Below are 17,096 nucleotides of genomic sequence, written 5' to 3'. Positions count from 1 at the left end.
AAACGGAAGTAAAATTTAAAAAAAAATTACGTCGTAATCGCACCGATTGGGGGTTCTAGTTTTGTTAATTGCTTTATAATTATTCAATAACTAGATATCACATCTGATTTACGTCGGAATAAATTATATATATATATATATATATTATCGCGTATACTATTTCAGAACAAAATATCACACCTTCAAAATCGCGTATACTGGTCGCGCGACGCGTATTGTATAGCTAGTATTTGCGGAAACTCGTCGCCGTCTTCTTCCCCGTCAAGACGTATAAACAGGTACGAAAAAAAAAATTATCTAGAATACCTTGCAGCGGCGTCAACGTGCTTCACTCCGCTGACGCGCGCGCGTGCGTTATATATTATATACCTACGTACGATTTATACATATAATAATTGTATTATAGTGACTTAACAATATAATAATATATATGTATACGTATACCATCGAATACCACTACCGCAGTATGCTTATACGTCGTATCTATAATACCTATACATATTTTATACACCGATATATATGCTGAGCGCTATACGTTTAACTTCTGCGAAAGTCTAATAACGTCAGACGCCACTGACGGCGGCACGTTCCCGTCAACGAAATCGCGTGTATTTATACTGCGGACATGTCCGTCTAGGCGTATATATATATATATATAATATTATTATACATACTTACAAATTCATCGTCCGTCTCGCGTTCATGATGTCGTTTATATATAAATGTATAATATATCTATACCACGACGACGACGACGACGACGACAATAATAATAATAATGACACAAACGCGCGCACTCTATACGGACGAGACAAGTTCGGCTGTGACGGCGGTGGTGGTCATTACGTTTGCCACGCACGCCCCGTAATTGCCTCGCGAGTATCGCGGCGCTAATGGCGCCATGTGCCGCGCGCGTTGACTCACAACAGCGGCGACGCGACTAGAAAGACGACTATCTCTCGGTGGCGTGACGTGACCGCGCGACGGAATGGGGGACATCGGTTTTAACGCGAAATCTTTGGACGCGAATCGCGCAGATTCTTTTTTTTTTTTTTTTACTTCTTATTCTCACCGCACGTATCTACACTATAATTATATTGCGACGTGACGCTCCGGAGATTTATATATATATATGTAATATTACGGTGTATGGATCAAAAACGTATATATGTATTGTATATATATATATAATATATAAACCGTGCTTTTTTTATATACCCTACGAAAATACGTACACCACAGCTGCACTCTTATCGACTATAGGTATATCTACGACCTAATATATCTATATATATTATAATATACGTATGCCGTCAGGCTATGACTTCAGGTTCCTAAGTAGGTATACCTATTAGATTTTGTTCGTAACTATACCTATACAACGACAATATCAAAACTTCTTACTTCTTACTTTATTATTCAAATACATATATCTCTAAGCCAGAAAATCTAGTAAGACACACTTAAGCGGATGACAACGAATATTATTTGTTTTAATTTTTTTTTAGTTTTTTAATTCCAAAATAATCTCAACCTTCTTGAAATCTGGTATAGAAATTAACGAGAACAAGTCCATCCATTGCACTGCACCTTCACACTCCGACAGGGAATATGCAAGAAACTTTCTCTAAACAACCAACTTTTACCTTTAGCTCAATGTGTATACACATTTAACGTATACGTTATCTATGAATTCACATCGACCATCGTCTTACCTGGCTACCTCATATTAAAAACAAAGTTTAATCACTAAATAGTAGCCTACGACTCCTCCGACCCTTAATAACCTCTAAAATATAAAACTGCCAAATAAATTATTGATTTACAAGTTACCCATCTGGACATACGGCATCTAGCTCTGGAGTGCATCAAAAATTTCCAACACCAAACGTATCCAAAGAATTCAGTCAAAAATCTTTCGTACCATTTCAAAAGTTCTATTTTATGTCTCAAACAAATCCCTCCACTCTAATCTAAAAATATCTACAGCTATACGGAATTAGCCAAACTACATTACAAACACTACAACAACCGATTATATCTACTAAATACTAAATAATCTAATAACTAAAAACTTAAACTTATGTCATTGCACATTATAGTTTTAAATTGCTTATTATAAAATATTTATATTCAGTACCTATGTTAAAAAGACAACTTCTCATAATTGTTCCTCTTCGTTTTACTATAGAGAATAACAAGACATATTACGTAAATAATAATCAATTTTACAAAATTTAAATTTTAAATACATACTAGTATAATATTAATTAATTTTAAAATCAAAATACAATACAATTTTAAAATGTTTGTATATCTTATTTTGAAATTAAAAAATAAAAACCAATTCGGGACCCTAAATATTAAAAACAACAGAGTAAAATTAATTATTCTGAACGTATAAAAGTTTGTATATTTTGTGGAAGTTCGACGAAGAAAACACACGTGGATATAACGTCCTCTTGAGAGTTTATGGGGATTATGATTTAATAATTTTAACCACATACAGACAACAAAATACACCTAATACCTATAATGTATAAATTAACAATTTAACTTATTGGTAGCATTAAGTATGAATATTGTACATACAATAATTATTCTTATACAATTGTAATACATTTACAATGTATAATAAGAAACGGTCACAGACATGTTAATTTTGAAAAACTGAAAATTTTTTTTAAAAAAATCTATAAGGTATGAGGAAGGTTAACGATTGCCACTTTCATATTTTTAAGTTATCCGTACGTGTGAATTCGTCGTCATCTTAAGTAGTTTTATTTATACAGTGATTTTCAGCATGTTTGTCCTCATAGACATACACATAATACTCTGTTTATCTCTTTTAAATGCTTGTTTAAAAGTTTAGAGTAATTAAGAGAAATAATCGTGATTTTTAACTTTAAAAGTATAATATTTAATAAGTTTCATTAATTGGCTATTACATTTGTAACGAACTTAAATAAACTAAATACTTTCTATAATACCAGACCAATAATAATCTCTCTAATATAGTATTAAGTAATCCTAAATTATTTTTCAAAAATGTTAAGAAAAAAATTACGACGGGTGATAGTATCAACATTTGAACGAAGGGATTGTTCACGCGACACCTAACGGAGACTTTATACAACTTCAACGGCTGTTTCATACCCTGATGACAGAGGTCGTCCTAGTCTCCACTGGTATCCACAGCCCTTTATGTTTTCCGTTTTTATTCCACATCAACACGGCAACACCCCCTAACGGATAAACCCTAAAACGACGACTGCACAAGTATATAATATTATTCTAAGAATGATACCATTGGTTCCAGATATTTTTTTCTCTACTAAACACGTTTTATTTTATCAATTGCTATTTTCAAACAAGTTAACTTAACGTTTTTACAGAATCCGGTACGTTTTGTCCGGTTTTTCACCGTTTAATCTAATACAAAACAAGTATAGGTATGTGTCTTAATATAATAGGTATATAACAATAGAATAGGTCGGTAGAATAATTATCAGTTCACAGGTTTTCTACATTCTTCACTATAGAATTAAATTAGCTAAAAAAACAACATTAAGGCATTTTATAATATATAACTATACAAATGTGATAAGAATTGAATGGAATTAAATTAAACTTCATTAAATTTCCAAATACTATATATTATGAAAATCAATGAGTATATTTGACTATATCACAATATACTTATATATTAATTATAGTTTAGTTGTACTTTTCCCACTACTAAAAATACTACGTATAATTATAATGTCTTAAAACCGATATCCAGATAAAAAAAAATTAATAGTGGATGTAATAGTACCTATAGTACAGCTACAGCATAATATGGAATATTTTATCGAAACAAAAATACAAGAGTTAATTACTGAACTACTGAAGTTGATCGATTGTTTAATATTATAATAATATTATAAAATTACGTATTAATGCTACCTATTTATTCTATATCGGTTAATAATGATTAAAATAAATATATTCATTATTATAATAATGATGAAAATCGCTATAAGATTTGACTTTAATAGACCACTAAATTATAATACTTTAGGTTCAACTATTAAGTTAATTTATATATTCACTAAATAAATCCCAATTATGTATTTCTTATTTAAATGATTATTTTATTAATATTTTTCCAAGAGAACAACGATTGTAAGATATTTTTCTACGTTTTGACGGATTACGTATGGAAGTATAATTTAATTTTTACCACGGTTATCGCGATCTTGTAAATAAACGGACAATACGTGTGTGGTAATTAAAAACGTTTGGTCATAAACACGGAAAATAATTTATTCGATAATTTATTATTATTCGTGTGTGTTATTAACTTATAAATATACAGCTAACTATAAAGCGTTTTTGAGTACCTATACCTAAATTCGATTTTTCGATGCAAATAAAATAAATTTTGGTAGCAATTCAGTGATTTTTTTTTCTCTTTTTTGTTCGAAAGAATACGATCAGAATGCAATTGTTAAAATTTAAAACTATACCTGTAAGTACCACTCTATACACTACCTACACGTCAATTGTTCAAGTGTGTATATAGTATATTAGACGGTATACTTTATTATACTATTAGCGTAATACGCAGTCGATTATTGAATAATATAATAATATAATAATATGCGTAGTCGGCGCGCATATCTACGCGCTCGTGTAGAACACGAGGAGTAGTCGTTGTAAAAACGATAAAAGACCTTAACCGAAAAAATAATGGGTACGATATACAAAAAAAAAAACAACAACGGTACGTCGCGTACCTAACATATTATACAATACACGGTCTACAACTGCAGCGGTTGTGTGTATATGGGGATTGGACCGACCCATTTAAAAGCAATAAAAATCGCGTCGAACATTGTAAATCGGCGGCGGCGGCGGTAGTAAATCGAACGGACGGTCGGCCGGGCCGCAATCGTGTTCCGTGTCCGTCGTACCTACAGGTCGTAAATATCGTCGGCGGCGGCTCTTCGGTTTTTATCGTTATTTAAATGAGGCCAGTGCACACACGACGGATCGTCGTCGTCGTCGTCGGCGCACGTTATGTTACACTAGCGCGTGTCCGTGAATCGACGGGGCGCGGGCGAGCGGTCATAATAATAATATATAATATAGTGGGCACTAGGTGCGCGCATTTACCGTTTACCACCTCGTTATTATTATATTGGGCGTGATTGTTTTTTTTTTATTATTATTTTTTAATCACTCGTTTCCGATAATAAAAAGACCGTGAGACCTACGCGAACGGCATCTACCAGGCCGATTCGCGCCGCCGGCGCAGCGCTATCTGACGGCCAACGAACGCGCATCGGTCGTTCGGTCTAAAATTCGAAATTTCGCGAGTCCTCCCGCGCACGTACCCACACGACGCGCGTTAAACGACGACGACGACGAAAGTCTCCAGATAAAGATCACGTCACGCGACACTGCGGGGAATTCGCTTACGGGTAGTGCCTAACGTTAATTTTAATATTTTCTAATATATGTTATATACTTATATATGATATATTATTCTGCGTTGTTAACTGCTCGGAAAATATGTGCTCGCGGTAAAAATTATTAAGTTTTGAATGAAAAAAATTACTCGCTTTCCATTGTTTCCATTGATACATCAGTATCTAGCACGATTGCGTGAACAGAAACCATATTTTATTATTTAAAAAAAATAAATTAGAAAAATGCGTAGAAAAATCCACCGTCGATTGTCACGATATAAAAATAATAATATTTAGATATATTCATACAAACTTTTTTTATCGTATTTTGTTAATATAATATTATGTTTAAGGAAACTAGTTTATAGTAATAGTTATACTTTATAGTCTTTCTTTCGGTTATGTGTCTATATTCTATAATCTATATTCTATATAGTCAGATATTTAAAAACAGGGTATCACTAACGCATATTTGAGTTAATACCTATAATATAGAAATGATACCTATTTTACATATAATATAGTTTAAAAAAATATATTTTTCTAACATTTAATATTTTTATTGAACTATATTTTATTATACTTGTTTGTAATAATTATTAAATGTAAAATAACTCAATGGTAGTACCATAGACTGCGTGTATACATTCAGCTGAAGAAACAACGATAAAGTATAACAACGCGGTATTATTTAACATTTTAAAGATATACCTAAACTAAAATAAATTACGTTGGTGACTAGAATCGAAACACGTTATACGGACCAGTTTAGAGTGAAATAGCCGAGGAAAGAGCTGTACGTTTGTCATATGTTTTTGTATAAAAATCGACAATAAAATATTTCTATGAACCATCGTCAGGCACTTAGGCCGTGTTATCACAGAATGTGTATACTGTGTTACTACTGACCACAGTCATCGGATTCACGACTCACGTGTATCAGTAATTAACATTCTAATAATCAGTAAAAAAAAAAAAAAAAACATAAGAACGAACTCTTAAAATTTTTATACATCCATCTAGGAGGTAGGACGTAGGAACATAAATTATACGTCATACATTATCGAAAAATAACGTGCCTACACATTTCCAGAGAAAAAGCGATAACGTTACGTATTGTACGTATATCTCGTGTGCTCGTATACCTACAGTTCAAGCCCTGTGTAAAATTTAGATATGAAAACTACTACAACGACTGTATTTCGAAGTCGGTTTGAATAATGATAATAATAATAATAGTCAAAATATTTGACATTGAATAAATACAAATAGCTATATAGAGGCGATTTCGACTTTTATGAAGTTTTGTCATCGTGAACGCCTTTATTTGTACACTATTGTTACCCACACCGCAACTCGGGACGTTCGAAAATTTACATGATTTGTACCGCACGTAACATCGGCTTTCGTGTGCTGATAATATGAATACAATTTAGAAAGATGCGTTCACGTAGCGATGGTATTTGTGTATATATATGCGCGAGCGTGTGGTGTGTATGGGAGAGTTAAGTCTGCATGTCAACGTCTGCTGACACTCGAACCTCCTATTTCATTATGGCTGGCCAACATGGCTGTATACTCAGAGAGGTCCCGCGACGCAGCGGCGGCGGAACAGCAGCAGCAGCAGCTGTCCGTTTGCCCAAAAATTACGAGGCCGCGTTCACACGTACTCGCGCGACCGGGTTTGACAAAGTATAATATTATTATTAATGTTAGTATTATTACGGTACAGCTATACTAATGCCGCTGCCGTGACCTTAATCTGATGTATATAAATATAAGACGTATAAAAAACGGTTTATACGATTCATATTATGCATGACTACGACTACGTGTTATAATTTAATAAATTTGTACGTTACCGACTAATGACTGATGGCTACGGATGAGATGCGAGAGACCGTTCGTAAGACATAATATACTGTTGACTGCTGATTGCCGAGTATATTATAAACTTCAAATTTCAGAAATCATTTTTTTATCATCTACTCGTCTTTACAGATAATAATATATGCATGTATAGACCAATCTCAAACGGTTGGATAATATAAAATGTTACATAATTCAAATTCAAGATAACGAAAAATCGATACCCATAATCGAACACACACGTCGTATAAACGTTTTTCAAATCAGTATACAAGATATTATATTATGACCTATAATAGTTACGTCTTAAATAGAAAACTCGCAAACAAAATGCGTCTTTGAACATGCTCATAGTATACATTATATAATATTATATATAATGAAGAACGGGTAATGTACATATTTAGGTTATTTCATAATAATTAATTATAAATATGACTAGCTAAGTTATTATTACTCTAAAAAATATCAATGAAAAAAAAGGCCTAAAATTGGTAAAAAAAAATATTATATTTAATGCACAGATCGAGTAGTCGTGATTATAGGCTACAGAGAGAGAAAGGTGACGTTGTAGGGAGGGTGGTGTTAGAGTAATACTACAGCAAATAATAGGTGTTGTCGTCGTCAGTTCTATGCGAATATTTTTTTTTTTTAATTCACCTGGCATTGTCGGCTAAACCGCTCCAATTAACATGAGAATTTGTTATACATGACGGAGAGAAGAAAAGAGACGGAAAATTACGAGCTGCAAAGAGTTCGGAATGGCATCGCAATAATTCTCATTGTTTCGAAAATATATATAAACTATAATAATGTAATCGTCCTCCGACCTAAACCCCGCCAACAACACTTCCAACATCCATCGGTGTGGCATGCAACAATTGCGGTCTGGACACGTCGTCGGCGGCGGCGGCGGCAGCGGTAGAGGCAGAATGCTAATTTCGCGCCGCCGTATATAGGATAGAAATCTTTGTCGTCATCATTGCCGCCGCTGCCATCGAATACAACGTGTTACATTTTAGTTATTACTCATAACTGCATGGTATTAAAATATACAAATACCTATAATATTAACGATTTCAATACATTTGGTGGTCATAATAAAATATACTTCAAAATACGTTTTTCGGAATGTATGATTATAATTTTTACTCCTATTTTATAGTCAAGCGCTAATATCCGTGTTGACGTTTTCGAGGTCTTACTATACAGTAAATTGTAGGTTGGTACATATAATAAATAAACAGAGTTTTTTTCGCATTTATACGCCAAACCGACAAAAATATAACACAGACGGTGTGTACACATTGAAACGTGAAAGATGCTGCTGTATTATTTTAGGTGCCTACATAATATTATAATATATTCGAGTTTGTGTGGCGGTCATCGGTTGAACGGAATTTACAAAACGTTATTTTTGTACAGGACAGAGTGATAAATTTCGCAAAATTTATAAAAATACGACACTAAAAACAATTTCACGTTTAAAATTTATTGCTCTGCGCGTAATAAATAAATCGTGTAATAATGTCATATTATGCTGCGACCACTCCTATACGCGTGTAATACGTATAATAATAATATGTGCGCGCAGTTTACGATTTTATTTATTGCAGTTTAGGGCGCATGGTTAGGCATAGAATGAAAAGACAAATGTTGATTTAAGCGCGCGATAGTCAAATAGAGTACATTATATTGAACCGTAAAACTGTTTGAAAGTTAACCGAGCATGCATAATATTATGTGCTTATACAGACAATGTCCGGTATAGGCTCACGACGACCGCGAGAGATTGAAATAATTGTGCCGGCAGTGGCGTAACGTAACGGGTACTGTCCGCCGTCTTCATAATATTATCATACACGTTGTAAATATCGCGTAAAACGGACAGACCGATTGACGTGTCCTATGATTATAATGAATTATCGTGACCCCGGGCCATAGACTGTGTATAATAATTGATTCAAATGTTTTACGATTATTAAGAGAAAAAAATTGTATTAGCCGGCGGAATTTAACGAAAACAAAACAAAGCAATGACTGTAGTTAGTTTATAAATCATATTATTAATTTAATTTATTCTATCCGTATACTAAAAAACCTAATTGCATAGTAAACGCTATAGCAGTCCAGCCGCTACGGCGGCGATTTAAATTAAAATATTCAAAGAAGCAAACAAGTTTCGTTGAACCGCAATATTATTTTATATATGTATACAACCGCAGACCGCGACCAATTTGATTTTTGTGGTTTTTCATTATACCCTTTAAATCTCTACAGTTATACTGATGCATTATACTTTATAGGAATAAAAATGCTCTATATTTTAGTGGCCATTAATAAATTATACAAGGGTCAAGAATATAGTACAATAAATGTTTATCACATGATCAATATCTATTTGATATATTCGAATCTTACGATATTTATATAAACGTTCAAATTTATAATTAAATTACAATGTACAACTTATATTTAAAATTGTGTTGTATAACTCTCTTCAACACAAACAACGCTTACATGAGATTTAAATTTATATATATATATATATATTATACATATAATATACATATATTACTGTATTAATATACATGTGAACTACATACTCAATAAAAAGTTAAACATTTTTTCTTTTAATTCGCAATATTGAATTAACTTTGAAGTTATTATTTCAGTTATAGTTTAAGTTGAGGAATTTATTTATTACATGAATTATCAATTAATATAATGTTTATACTTTACATGATCTATATCTGTACATGCAGTAAAATATTATGTAATGGTTTCAACGTGTTTTAAAAGTACTTTCAGTTCAAATTTCGGCCGAATAAATCCACTGTTGTGTTTGTGGTATTAACTGTGAGTACTGAGTATATTAACCATGTTAATGTAAGATCGTTATCGACTATTATAATTAGCATACTGGTTTGTACCTAATATAAGTTAGTACTCGAATAATTAGAATTATAACGATACATTGTGGAGTGCGAAACTTTTTATTTGAAAATACAAAAAAATACGAAAAAATCTTTTAACAAATGCTTTACCATGGATGAATAATTTGTGAGGAAATAAATAGTTAATTAAATTAATGTTACCGCAACAGTGAGTGTTAGTTCTAAACTATATTTATACGCAAATCGAAACGTTTAAATTGTCATCATACAGTTTCTAAAAAAACCGATGTAGCAATAGTATATAATATTTGTGTTTGTTCTGTACTCCTGTATATAAATAATATAAACTACAGTCTCTAACAGTGGTTACAATAAAAATTACATAATATTATATTAATAAAGGTACCCGTGTTAAAAATCGAATATTTTTAACACAAAACTTGTCCAAAAGAATGAAAAAAAATACACAGAACAATGTACAATGTATATCAGTTTTATCTGCAGTATATAATATTGTTGTATGGGCACGTGCGATTCTTTCACTCTGCATCGTCGTACCTCAGTTTAGAAATTCCGACTGACTATACGAATCCCCGTGAAGAACACACGACTAGCGATGGATTTTTGAAAAGAAAGGGCTTTCTCTACTCTTTGTGGTTTTTTTCTTTTGACCTATCGTCTACCTGCAGCCTGCACAACCTCCCGCTGGGGGCTCGTTTCCCGCCTTCCACTCGTTGAACCATCGTCGGACAAATCCTCTGTACATATACGCGAACGCGGTACCTACACGTACACATGCAACACAAATACCCCGTCTGATATGCAGTCGTGTTTTAGGACCAGTTTTCATGTATACGAGTTTATATTATTATTATATACGATGTGTTATCTGCCAGTGGGAATCGTTGGGGAGTTGGTATATTTTTTTCGTCTGACCTTGGCGTCTCCCGAAGAATGTATAGGTATACATATGTTTTATACCTACGTACTCATTTATATACCTATATTATTTATAATATGCGTTTTCTAGACTGCAGTATGCCTATATACAAGCAATAGTGCAGTAGTGTATATACTCTGTACTATAGTATTTTGTATTTGGCAATAGTCATCGCGAGAGCAGTAAAACGGGATGATAGGGGAGGAGAGAGAAAATGATTAAGAGCGACTGAAAGAAACACTATAGTTATTGTATACAATAATTTTTGAAAAAATGAAATTATTGAAATTTCAAACAAATAAGAAATTGGCTTTGAAAAAAAAATATTTTGGATATTATTAATATTTTATTGTCCTGCTGCAGAGTACAATACTTACACATTTTATTGTAGGATTATAGAATTTCCGAATTTTCCAATGGGACTATAATTCCTTCATTGCAACTCACACTTGTCGCATGTGCGCGCGAAGTTCTCTCCCCACGCGAATATATATATATACATATTAATACACGTACACATACACATACACATACAAATATAAATCAAACACATCCGGCGCGTTTGAAATAATGTGTATTGTATATATGTATAAATGTATACATGTATATATGCCTACAAGCGAATATCCTAACCACTGCCACCAATGCACGTACATACACGAGCGTGCGCGTGTATAACTGTGACTATACTATAAATATACGTGGAGAGAAGATTTCGTCGTACACGTGTTACAGGCTAATAAATCCCATTGGTCTTTCCCTCTCAGCTCTTAACCCTTTCACACTCACACACATGTATTCGGCTGTCGCCGTTGCCGTCCGACTTCCCGAAACTCGCAGATTATACGCTTATACGCGCCATACACACATATAAATTCGAAGAGGATTTAAATTATTCAACATTTAATCACGGAAACCTCCAGTCATATATGTATGTATATATAGGTACACACGCACGACGTATAGCTTATACATATATAAACTATATAGTAACTCGTGGCCTCTATATTATGCAGCAAATGGCACGCAGAGCCATAAGATTAATATACACGCCATGGTCCCGCCAATATAATGCTACCACTGAGTAACCCTTTTACTACCCTAAGCTGAAATTCTCGATAACCACATTTTCCATTTCACTGGACACAAGGAGAGCAATACATTATGTCCTATACGCATTTGGAGGACGTCGATCAGAAAGTCTGAAGTTTAGGTACAGCAGTTCAAAGTGTGCGCGGAATTTTTATAAACTCTATAGTAGGTACCTATACACCGTTATTTTCGTAACAATGCATTTAAAATGACCGATTATAACTAACGTTCATTAGTCGGCATTAAATCAGGATCTGTTTGCATACATTTAAAACCTTTCTAATGTTTGTTAACTTTTAAAATACTATTTAAGCATTACAATTAATTATTTTTTGTTTTATATATATACTTAATTATTCAATTATTTGTATAATTAATAAAGCATAACTACTAATAACATTAACTATTATCGACATTCAATGCAATACGATTTATTTTAAAATTAACTAAACTAAAGAATAACCAATAACCTGAGTCCTGACAAATTATTGAAAAAAATTGATCAAAGCTATCATAGGGTTTTAATTTATACTAACATTTGCTTTGTAAATTAAATACTCCAATTTATTAAATAATATAATATTTATTAAATAAAAATAAACCGATATTATATAAATCATACTTTAAATATTCGATTTTGGGTTATTACTTTTAGTTTTGATATTTACCATGAAGAAGTATATAATATATAAATTATACATAATAATACATTATTTAAATATTATATTTTATAGTTTGTTTATTATTTTAGTATATAAATTACAAATACAATGGATTTCCGTCTAATGTGGGTATCAGCATAAATGGGCAAAATGTCCTATTATGGTCTGGTACTAATAAAAATTTATCTAAGAAATGTTTAAAAAAAATCCCGTATAATAAGTGAACTCGATTTGGTTTATTAGGTTTTTATTTTTATTTTGTCATAGCGTTAGAATACACACATGTATTTAAAAACGACTAATTAGGTAATCGGGTTTCGTCGGTATTCAATGAGATTGTGTTTATCGAAAGTAAAAGAAGCATAACCATTTAAACCTTAATGTTTTGTACGTCTTTCGCCTCAAAAAAGTAATTTTATTTAGTTTTATTTATACAGCAATATAATATTTCTTGTTTCAAGTGTATGTTTTACATGTGCAAAATAAAAACTTTTTTTGATATTATAAATTTTTGTGTTTTTGAACTAATTTTGGTTTTTATGGGTAAACAACGCTTAATGTGGATTAACACGGCTGGTCCCAACGTGCCCACATTATGCGGATTCCACTGTATTTATTAAAATAATAGAAAAATGATTCTGTAAACAACTAGAAAGGTCTTGGATAAGTTTGATAAAATAATTTTATAATATTTCATAGGAATTAGGATAAAAGCTTAACTTTAATATCATTATTCATTATTAATATTAATATATTATGTGTATTAAAAATTAAGTATTATATATAGATTATTACTACTTGAATAGTTAATTATTTTTATAAAATAAAAATCGTTGATGTAGGGTATATCGTGATAATGTAGTATAAATATTAAATATAAAATAATCAAGTATATATTATTACCAGTAGATCATAATTAAAATCATATTACAAAGAGAAGATATTAAAGTTTGTTAACTATAAATTCAATTATTTAATTGGTATTTTTTATTCAAAAGTAGATTAATATATGTATTATGTATAAATATATTATACTCTTATAAATTAATAAAAGTTAATATTTGTTTATGAATTACCTTCAATTTGAGAAAAAAGTCATCTAAATGTGTATCAATAATCCAAAAGACAATATATTGGTAGGTACAACACTAATTATCACTCGAAACGCGAACATTGTATTATCAAACATAAAAACTAAATTAAACTAATAATATACGTATTTAACACATTTATAATAAATATTTAAAACAAAAAAATAACTTCTGGTAACTTTTGGCGGGCTTGCTACACTATAAATGTTAGTGGTGAAAGAGACGGTAGATCAATTGACGATCAGTCGCGAAATATGATCATGGCAACTGTGCATGGCAAACGAATGGGCTGTCCTTGGGGGTGGCTGTGGACAAGAGGCCATTAAAAAATAACTTGCAGCTGCGATAGGGGATGGAAGAACCCTCGGGAATTGAAAAAAACCGGTATTAGGGTGAGCAAATCATTCACCAACGAAAACGAGTTGATTTGAAAATGTCGTCGATAATGCAAAAAAATATGCATTTAGTCTGTGCATACTGCATATATATGTATGCAATATTAAACACGAAAATGTTTTGCCGATAACGTGATAAAACAAAAATGTTAACATCTCATTATTAAATCAATACACAAATAAGTACGTGTTTAAATAGATTCAATAATTTTATTAAAACTTATTTTGTGATAATAATTATTATTTACGGACGGTTAAATATAAAAACCACACATTTTAATATCGTAAACATCAAATTTATATTTTAACAGGAATACCTACCATGAAAATCATCATATTTAAAAATGTAAAATCAGTATTCAATAGTTATAATTTGTATTAAATTACTTATGCCACTGCAGGTTTATAATTATTATTGTGTATTAATTCTTAATTTATTAAATTGTACAATTGTTTATAAATTAATATAGTCAAGTCATAGTGTCCGTAAAAGACAATATTAAAATATATAATTTTGTACCTGTAGTGCAATACTATGTATATTAAAAATTATTATTAAACCGTAATATTGTAATATATTATGGAAGTATTATGTAAACATTGGGTACGCTTTTTTAAAGATTTTTTTTTTATATGATTTGCATAATTAAGGTATATTTTAATTGTTCTAATTGTATAATTGTAAAATACCTAACTAATCTATTAATCTATTAAGCAATTTATTATTTTCCGTTATAAATCACTTGAGTCGCGTGCGAACAAATATAATACGTATAGTTGGTAAACAATCACATTGCTACACAGTGCTACGATAGGGAAAAGTAAACCAATATAAGGCTGTTGAGCACAAAATCACGGATACGCTGTATACGAACATTTCTTTTGAATTCGATGTATATATTGTTACGCAACTGTAAATGCCTATACACTGTGTATATTGCATCCAGGTGGCCGGTGTAGTCAATGGTTAAATGTGACATGGCCCATAAAAACTAGGTCATAAAATCCCGTCTCATTTATGGGTATGGTCCCTTCCTTTCTTTCTTTATTTTCCCGGAAAGGGCAGAAATCATCTTATGATGGGACCATGCATACACGCAGTGCCAGTAACAATAATGTTATGTAAGTGTACTCACCTTTTTCGTGTATGTCGATTTAGTGCTCCGCGGACACAAATGGTTTTAAATCTGAAACATAAAATATCATCGTGGTAAGTTTTCATTATTATTTTATTTATTTTAATTACGGTGATTTTTATTTAAAGTGTAGGTATTTAAGTATCTGATAACCTATACCATATACATGACATAATAAATCCTAATATTAGGTTTTTAATGTAAAGACTAAATCATAAAATGTGTTTTGACGGACGGAAAAAAAATTATTTATAAAACTATAATAAATGAAAACTAATTTAATTTGTATATTTTCCATGGCCATAACGTCCACTGTCTAGTCGAATTACCTTTAGAGACAAACGAAGACACACGTTATGATGTTTTTGCCTAATGGCCTAGGACGGTTTCATTAATTTTTTTCACACTTCGTTATTATAGCCTACGCTAGTTCTAATAATCCTATATCTTAATATTTATATTGCGACTATTTAGTGTGTCTTAAAAAGAGGATTTTCAATTTGCATTAGACGTTATGGTTATTTAGGCTGTCACATCCGTATCGTTGAAATAATAAATTTAAAAAAAAAAAACTATACGTGCGAGAGCTAAGCCCACACTTGTGCTCAATATAGTAATTGTTTTTTTTTTAGAATAATTCAATTAATGTAAAAACCACCCACATTGGAAATATATAAGAAAATAACTTCGAAAATTCGTTCTGCTGTCGCCTGGGGATGATCTATATTCGAAACTAAATGTATCCCACTAACAAACCGTGAAATTTGTTTTCAACACTTAAGGACAGATCCTTGCAGGGTACACAATGTTTGCAAACAAAATCAATAGTGTTTTTTTTTATATTCACCAAAGAAAGAAAAAATAATCAAACCCGTGAACTGAAAGAACCATTGTTCGAATTGTTAGTGTGAAGGCCTAGCCTTAGATTTAAGTTAGTTGTGATGGCAAACGGTTAAAAATTTAATATTAACGACTATAAAATACATACAACAAAAATGGTTTTGTTCAAAACCGATTAAATAATGAATTGATGTGGAATAATAATAAAATATTGCTTTGCATTAATGCAAATATTATATTTTATTTATTATAAAACTCTATAATCTTATAATCAAAACGTAATACAACTTAAGTAACATATAAATACGTATATCATATTAAATTATAATTAAGTATAAATAAAAAAAATTCAACAGACAATATTAAAAGTCAGGTGTTTTTTATTTTATAATACAGATAATATAGATTTTTAAATACATCGTCAAAAAAAAATACAGATATTTACAATGTGCAATGTGCAATGGTATATATATAGTATTCATTCTAATAAAATGGTTAAATGTAAGGACTTTTTTATGTTGTTATTTTTGCATAAGTTTTATAAATCACATTTTGAATTCATAAAGGGCATATCATGCGAGCTATTTATCACTCGAAAAAAAGTTCAACCGAATAAACGATTAAAAAAACAACTTAGTCAGCGATTTCTCATGCACATTATAATGCTTTTAGGTATCCAAATAAATAAAAAACGGTCGACATTTATGTGTCATATTAA

At 31.2% G+C, this 17,096-nt stretch overlaps 1 protein-coding gene across 8 annotated transcripts in view; it reads right to left on the bottom strand.

Annotated features, from left to right (window-relative positions):
- LOC114129106 (homeotic protein antennapedia-like) overlaps positions 1-17,096 on the bottom strand; it is a 183,471-nt gene that overhangs the window by 117,097 nt on the left and 49,278 nt on the right. For 6 of the 8 annotated variants that reach the window (XM_050197159.1, XM_050197156.1, XM_050197173.1 and 3 more), the window contains one exon: positions 15,539-15,589. The gene's annotated coding sequence lies outside the window, so the exon portion shown is untranslated. Of the gene's footprint in view, positions 1-13,992; positions 14,270-15,538; positions 15,590-17,096 lie in introns of those variants that run through there. The other 2 variants (XM_050197169.1, XM_050197163.1) reach the window with 1 other exon arrangement.

The sequence above is a fragment of the Aphis gossypii genome, chromosome 1 (assembly GCF_020184175.1).
Source record: "Aphis gossypii isolate Hap1 chromosome 1, ASM2018417v2, whole genome shotgun sequence".
NCBI lineage: Eukaryota > Metazoa > Arthropoda > Insecta > Hemiptera > Aphididae > Aphis > Aphis gossypii.
The sequence above is the reverse complement of the archived record's forward strand: the minus strand, read 5'-3'. Positions and strand labels throughout refer to the sequence as shown.